The 8,036-nt window shown below is 36.4% G+C and overlaps 2 non-coding genes across 2 annotated transcripts; one reads left to right on the top strand and one right to left on the bottom strand.

Annotated features, from left to right (window-relative positions):
* Window positions 1-6,032: 6,032 nt before the first annotated feature.
* Window positions 6,033-6,106, top strand: TRNAT-AGU (transfer RNA threonine (anticodon AGU)). The gene has a single exon. It is a non-coding gene; the product is annotated as a tRNA-Thr (tRNA).
* A 759-nt stretch (window positions 6,107-6,865) lies between these two features.
* TRNAV-CAC (transfer RNA valine (anticodon CAC)) lies at window positions 6,866-6,939 on the bottom strand. Its single transcript has one exon. It is a non-coding gene; the product is annotated as a tRNA-Val (tRNA).
* Between the last annotated feature and the right edge of the window lie 1,097 nt (window positions 6,940-8,036).

Raw genomic sequence — 8,036 nt, 5'->3', positions numbered from 1 at the left:
ATATGAATTTATTTCAATTTATTTTAAGTCTAATGGAAATTATGTTCTTGGTACAAGAATGCATGAACATGCCTTATTGGTTGGTCAAAACTAACAACAAGCATTAGAAAAAAACAACAAAAGGAATTGGAACAGGCAACAGTATGCTGGTAAAGGATTTAGGAGCAAGGCCATTGTGAGACACTGGTACCAATAATGTCCATTAATTTCCATGAGCATGTTATGACCGGTATGATGGTTTTGAGGCATGGATATGCCTTGGTTTTTGTATCGTCTGATGTGAGGAAGCCTTGCCAAGGGATGGACTTCCCAAGATGGGGGTGCCAACGGAACTAGGAAGGTGTGTGACTACACGAAAGGGGGTGACTCGTTTTCCCGAGGGATTGTGTAGCAGAGAAGGGAAGGACGGGGATAGATTTTTTTTGGTCATTAGCATTGCCAGATGGAATCAGATGCATATTGGGAGTGTGCCCTGGAATAATGAGTTAGTAACTGTTCACTGAGGGTACAAATGGCGTAGGATTGTAGTGTTAGACATTGGATGCAACTTTGACTTTGACAGTGGGTTTTGGACTTCCTGGGAAGGAGGTGAATCTTGGTACTACCTTTAATTGAGGGTGGAGGTGTGAGCCTTTGGATTTCCTTGATAATTGATACAGGCATAAAATAATTTTATTTGTTGGTTGAGAAAATGTGCATATGTGTATATGTGTGTATTATTGTAAATATTATATCAAGCTGGATTTATAAAGCTCCATAGACAACATGATTATTTGTTGGTTGAAGAAAATGTGTATGTGCGAATATGTGGCTATTATTGTAACTACTATAATGAGATGTGTTATAAAGCTCCAGTAAGTGGTATGTTTGTCATGCTTCAGTAGTGATCATTGTAAATACTACAAAAATCTTTGTTATAAAGCTCCATGGGCATTATGTTTTGTTTTCAATAGTCTTGTTGGTTATATGTGTCATTGAACACTGAGGATGGTGTTCCCCTAAGGGGGAGGGTTCTATAAAATCCCTAGTTAAAAATCCATGTAAAAATATAAAAGACCATAGTTATGGGATACATATTCCAAACTGAATGGTGGGAAAAACATCCTAGTGGGTGCTCAATTTAGTTATTATGGCTAAGGAAATTGGCAAAGGAAATGGTAAAGGCTTTGAAAACACAAAATGGCATTTTTGCACATTTATTTATGAAAATTATGGAAAATAGGAGAAAAAGAAGGTGAAAGGTCACGGGTTGCATGGGAGGAGGAAATTGAAGGAAAATAATGGAAATTGAAGAAAATAGAGGCCTAATTCATAAAAAGGCTTTTGAGGATCAGTGGGTGAGCTGGGTTAGTTCAGTTTTGGAGCTCTCTCTCTATTCTATCTTTATCATACTCTTGGACACTTTCTTGGATCACTCTTGGAGGGTGTGGCATACTTGGAGTTTTGGAGCAAGAAGCCAAAGGAGGAGCATGAAATCACAAGAGGACATCGGGACCAACAACTATAATGGGTTCTGGTTGCAGGTAGTGAGTTACATGTATGTTTTCCTCACTAGTTTTGGCATGCATGGCACATGCATGTGGTTTCTTGGTTATGATATATCACTGGCATGGAGGATTTCCTGGATTGACAATGGATTTTCCTACCCTTGCCATTTCTTGGATAGCCATGGTGTTGTGGATTTATTTCTTTGTTTTCTGGTTGATTCTCATGTTTCCTTTAGCTTGAGTTGAGTTATTAGTTCCTGGAAGCCCTGGTTGGACAAATGCTCTGGAAGCCCTTTAATAACTTGGGTTGAGTTACTAGTCCTAGAAGCTTTGGTTGGACAAACACTTTGGAATCCCTTGGTGGGTTGAGTTACTAGTCCTGGAAGCTCTGGTTGGAAAAACGCTATGGAATCCCAATGACAGCTATAGGTTGAGTTACTAGTCCTGGAAGTCGTGGTTGGAACAAATGCTCTAGAGCCTTGGAAGGATTGGTTAGAGACCAATCTGATGATGGTTTTATAATGTTTGACCGTGAGGTGGAATCACTATTTGATGGGTTGAGGTGGTTGGCCTCTGGAAGCCTTGGATGGTTTTGGATTGATGTGTTCTATGAGATCCCATATTCATGCTTGGAATATGGCACATGGGTGAATAGATGAAGAGAGATTTGGCTCAACCATTCTACGGTTGGGTGGAACTTTGTAGTCCCATCCGGGTGTGAATTTTGAATCATCAATATGAGGTTATTTATTCTTGTATTTCTATGAGTATTATATTGGTTGATATGTGGATCATATGGTTGTGATTTCTTTGGTATTTCTATTGCTATTATGTTGGTTATGTATATGTTTTATGACAGTAGCTATGTATGGATATCATCATGTTTTTACTTGTAAATGGATGAACAATGTATCTATGACCTAATGGATGAAACTATAGCTAATGTGTTGAGGCATCAATGCTTCTCAATGATTCACAACTGAGTATGAGACCCCTATGCTTAGATATGTTATTTACACCTGTAGATTACATATTTGTGATATGTTTGATGAAATGCATGTCATGTCTAGTAGGGGCCCAGTTAAGGGCTTGCTTAAGTAATTGCACTTGTGTCATCATTTCCCAATTATCTTTCTATTCTACAGGTTTCATTCCATTCTTGGCAGTGACCTGGGATCTCGGCCTGAAAAAGTGGCTCAAATATCAAGGACATTGGAACAACACTGAGAAAAATATTCCCTAGACGCTGACATGCCTTGTCATGAGAGCGTCCAGAGTCTCCTAGACACTATCAGGCCCATGGCATGGGAGCATATGGGGTCAAGTGGTCTAAAACCTCAGTGGGACTTTGGGGCTGGTTAGCAAAAAGATTGGGATGGTTCCTAGGAGTCCTATTGATGATGTTGAAGGTCTATATGGTGTGTTTCCGTTGGTTCCATTTCCTTAACGTGACTTAGGAGGTTGAATCATACCATAGTAACTTCTTATCACATGTTTACCCCAGTTGGATAGTTATGTGGGTAGATGTGGGAGGAAGGTGCTACAATATCCCCTATAGAATGCCAAGATATTTACTTATGATCAGAGAGAAGCCTTAATAAAAATATTTCTTGAATCATTATATAGCATAATGAGGAGGAAATTAAAAATCCTATCACAAGTTGTTTTGTTGGTCAACCTCCCATAAAACCCAACCCACTTCTCCTAGGAATTCAAAACAACCACCTTTAGTAGGGCTTGCACAACTTCCTCCCTAGTTAGAGAGGATATTTGAAAAAAAATTGACCAGGAGTGTCATGTATGAGTGCCACTCATTCTCTCACCACCATCTTAACTAATTGTAATGATTAAATATCCCATTTATACCCTTGCAGATGAAGTAGTTATGTGGGCATAATTGTGTTTACCAACTACCCTCTAACGTTGTGTATCAGTGAGTATTAAGGTTCAATATAGACACAAACAAGTAATCATTTAATGTGCTCACAAGAAGATGATGGCCTCAAACGTGGCAATGGGGCCATCAGGAACATGCATCCACAAGAATGCATGCACATTTCTAGGAATGTGCACATGTTCCTTGGTTTCTAGGCTCGATAAGGCCCGAACTACCAACCAGGACACTAGTCAAGTTGACATCTTAGCATGGCTCAGGGACGAACATGTGTTCTTAGGAATATGCATGTGTTCCTAGCGAGATTCATTTTTATGCATTTGTGGCCCCATTTTTACCATATTGGGATTGCGTAGTGCATTTTTAGGAGGTATTAAGCAAAAATTTTGATTCTCAAACATCGTTGAGCACCAAATCTAAACCATACCTTGTTTGTGAAGTAAGAATACTAATGATATTTAACAAAAAATGGTTTTAAATAGGAAAAAATACTTAAATAATACCCTAAACACAATCACTATATTTAATTGCACGGAAATTGATTTATATGGAACCTTATCAGAATCCAAACCAACAATCACCAAACCAAAATTTAGAACAACAAACTTGAATAAAGAACCAATAATCCAAATGATGGAATCAATGCATCCTTAGCTACTTTGAGGTCACTAATATAATATCTCCAAAACATTAGAGAGTAAGTTCATTAAACTCAATTGTATCATTCATCTTTAATGCCCAAAGTCAGTTAACCACAATTTCTGATTGCAGGGCTAGAATATATAAACATTATAGAATTGGTATAAGACGAAATGAGAGACCACAACATTACTTCTTTGTTTGTTGAATCTAGAAACAACCAACCTTTACCAGTAAACTAAAAACACACTGTTATGGATAGGTGCACCTATCAACCATTTCAAGACCCTTGGATGGATAGGTGGTTTATGGTATTTGATAAACCTCCTTATAATAATAGGGAGGTACCTTTATATTTCTTGAGGAAGTTATGGGTAGAGTTTCAACTAGGATTCCATGTCACCTACTTTGATATGGGATAATTACAAGGGGTTGTGGATCTGCACAAGATAGACAACATGTTAGGTGTAGCCCAACAAGAGGTCGTTGTCCACATAGACGAAAGCCTAATGTCCCTACCCAATATCCTCTAGTAATGGATAACATTATGGAAACCCAAACACCAAAAGCCACATTGATTCACACACTAGTGTAACATGGCATCTTGGTAGCGTCGTTGTACCAAGAGCCACCAAAGTTCATGTTGCAGGATGGGTTGGACCATTTTTCACTGCAATACAATTTGATTGGCATAGGGCACATGGAGGCTCACTTGAGCCTCGTAGTTGTATCAACTATGTACATACTTGTTTTTATGAAGGAAGTTACTATCTTGACCATATATATATATATATATATATATATATATATATATATATATAACAATTTATTGTGTGTACTTTATATATCTAATTATAGGTTGTTTGTAGTTATGATGCCTTAACAACATTACTTTCTTAATAGGATAAGAAAGCAAACTCAATGAGGGTAGTGTAAAATTCATAAGAGTTTTTTCTAGGCTTGTTTTATGAAGTGCCACAAGGGATCCTATTGTATATGAAGAGGGAGGCATTTTTCTTTATAGATAATCATTCCATTAAGTTTAGGGCAGGATTAGGGGAGGGATCAAATAATTGTGTAAAAGTGATGGCACTAAAACTAGTATTGTTGCTCACAAATGAAAAAGGAATTGATAGTTTACAAGTGCTTGGTGATTCTTTTATTGTCATCAAATGGGTAAAAGATGAACAAAGATGTTATAATGTGTTTCTAAATTCCGTCTTGCAACACGTAAAAAATTTGAGTGTTTTTATTGCTCTTTTGCATCTGTACAAGGAGAGAAATATGAAAGCTAATGGTTTATTCAAAGTAGGAATTTTGATGTAGGGTGATACGTAGATAGTAACAAAAAAACATGAATGAGACAATTTTGAAATATTATCACCTATGCAAGCTAATGGTTTATTCAAAGTTAGAATTTTGATGTTGCGTGATGCCTAGATGATAACAAAAAATATGAATGAAACAATTTGGAAATATTATCACCCTATTTTCATGAAGTAATAGTGAGAAAAAGAAATACTCTTGTTTAAAGTATTTCTCATCTTTAACCAATTTTTTTTTAACAATCTTGTTAATAATATTTATTCTATTCCTATATATTAAAGTCGTATTTTTAATATAAAAAGGAAATATTTATTTAATATAAAAAGGAAATACATTGATAAATAGGGTTTTTAGATATGATGAAAATAATTTCATATCTGAACTTTTTTAACACAATTTTGAAATATATAAAAGTAAAGCATATAAATAATTTTTCCTACTAAAAAACATAATGAAATTACAAATTTTGTTAGTAAAAAATGAAAATAAATAATTTACATTTCCGTAATTAAAGACCCCTTTTTTCAACATTAAATCGCCTTGAGCCGATTTGTGAGAGGCATTATGTTCATTGAACGTCAAAAATTACACAAGTGCCTATCATCCCCAATCTGAATACTCTGCTTTTGCTTCCGGCTCACCGGGTACAGTCACATATCACATGTTATAAATTTGCAAATGTATACGCTTTCATAGCTCAGTTGGTTAGAGCACCCGTTTAGTAAGCGGGAGGTCATGAGTTCAACTCTCATTGAAAGCATTTTCTGTAGCTACGGTTTATGTAATTGAGAGGTTCTCCTCGACGTCATGAGTTCAAATCGTTTTAACTCTCATTAAAGCACCCTCGGTACGTTTCGGTTTATGTAATTGAGAGGTTCTCCTCGACGTCATGAGTTCAAATCGTTTTAACTCTCATTAAAGCACCCTCGGTACGTTTATGTAATTGAGAGGTCCTCGACGTCATGAGTTCAAATCGTTTAACAACGATTCGGCCTCCAGCGTCACTGTTTACCTTTTGGTGTCAACTGTACAGAAGGAGAGGTTCTCCTCGACGTCATGAGTTCAAATCGTTTTAACTCTCATTAAAGCACCCTCGGTACGTTTATGTAATTGAGAGGTCCTCGACGTCATGAGTTCAAATCGTTTTAACAACGATTCGGCCTCCAGCGTCACTGTTTACCTTTTGGTATCAACTGTACAGAAGGAGAGGTTCTCCTCGACGTCATGAGTTCAAATCGTTTTAACTCTCATTAAAGCACCCTCGGTACGTTTATGTAATTGAGAGGTCCTCGACGTCATCAGTTCAAATCGTTTTAACAACGATTCGGCCTCCAGCGTCACTGTTTACCTTTTGGTATCAACTGCGAAAAAATCGTTTTAACTGTCATTAAAGCACCCTCGTTACGTTTATGTAATTGAGAGGTCCTCGATGTCATGAGTTCAAATCGTTTTAACAACGATTCGGCCTCCCGCGTCACTGTTTACCTTTTGGCATCTTTTCAGAAGGCAAAAAAGTCAATGTCTGAGCCCAGACTTGAACTGGGGACCTTTAGTGTGTGAGACTAATGTGATAACCGACTACACCACCCAGACAGATGAGCACACAAAGCTGAGTTTCCCTTTTTGTCAGAATTTTGTTATTCTGATGGTTATTTGTTGACTTCAAAACTCATGCATAAAGATCGCACTTTACAACACTCACTCCCATCATCTATTATTTGTTCACAAGTTTTTCACCTTGTTGGAATTTTCTTGGAAAAAACTGTGTTGAAGATTTATATGTTCAGGTTTAAAAGCAAATGTTCCGGAGAATAATGAGGACATTGGGGGCGAAATGTACTGGAATCTTTGAATTTAGGATTTTTGGCCTCTCTACAGCTGTATTAATTTAAGAAGCAGAGTAGCCATAAAATCTGAAGGATCAGGTAAGGTGTGATTTTTCCTTGCTTAGGAATTGAGGAACAGAGATCGAGATCTTGAAGTATTTCACTATATTTACACGGAGAAGAGTAGACATTAATGGAACACTGGTCGATGTTCTTGGAAAGATACTATCATATCGATACGCCCGATGAACATTCTTTCGAGTTTGACAGCGAACAAAATGTAAACTTTGACATCTTACATATCACTCTTTAACGAAAACTTAGATTTTTCGACGAAACTTAAGAAATTATTTGTCGACGAGTTTCGAACCAACTAGTCAGGACAAGTGGAAAAACAGATCCAGCTTAGCCTATTTAAATAGCTAGCGCAAAAACACCAACGGTTACCTAGGCAAAAAGATAATTTGGTTAAGATAATTTCATTCATGGATATTGTTGATTTTGTTTTCCTGTCTTTCTTGAGAAATTTTGTGAAACAGTTTTGGGTTTTAGTTGGAGTTTTTGGTCTCACCAAAATAAATTTTAGTTGGTGAGGTTAAATTTCTTTTTCATCTATTACATTTATTATATATGAAAGTACATGAAAGTCTGTAATAGCATGTAATCTCATTAATTCAACAGGTTTTTAAAAGGTTTTAAGGGATTGAAAATGGATTTTATTTCTTTATTATTATTTTTTAATTTGAAAAAGAAGAATTATATTTTTGAATAAAAGGTGATATGGTTTGGGCATTGGTAGTGGAGGGTTCAGCATGGAAGCATATATATTAGGGTTGTTAGTTTTGTAGGAAATTTTATTAATTT

This window comes from Pinus tabuliformis, chromosome 4_1 (genome assembly GCF_031772625.1).
Source record: "Pinus tabuliformis cultivar Carrire ecotype Pingquan chromosome 4_1, CPIR1, whole genome shotgun sequence".
Classification (NCBI taxonomy): Eukaryota; Viridiplantae; Streptophyta; class Pinopsida; order Pinales; family Pinaceae; genus Pinus; species Pinus tabuliformis.
Note: the sequence above shows the minus strand (reverse complement) of the source record. Positions and strands in the feature narration are given on the sequence as shown.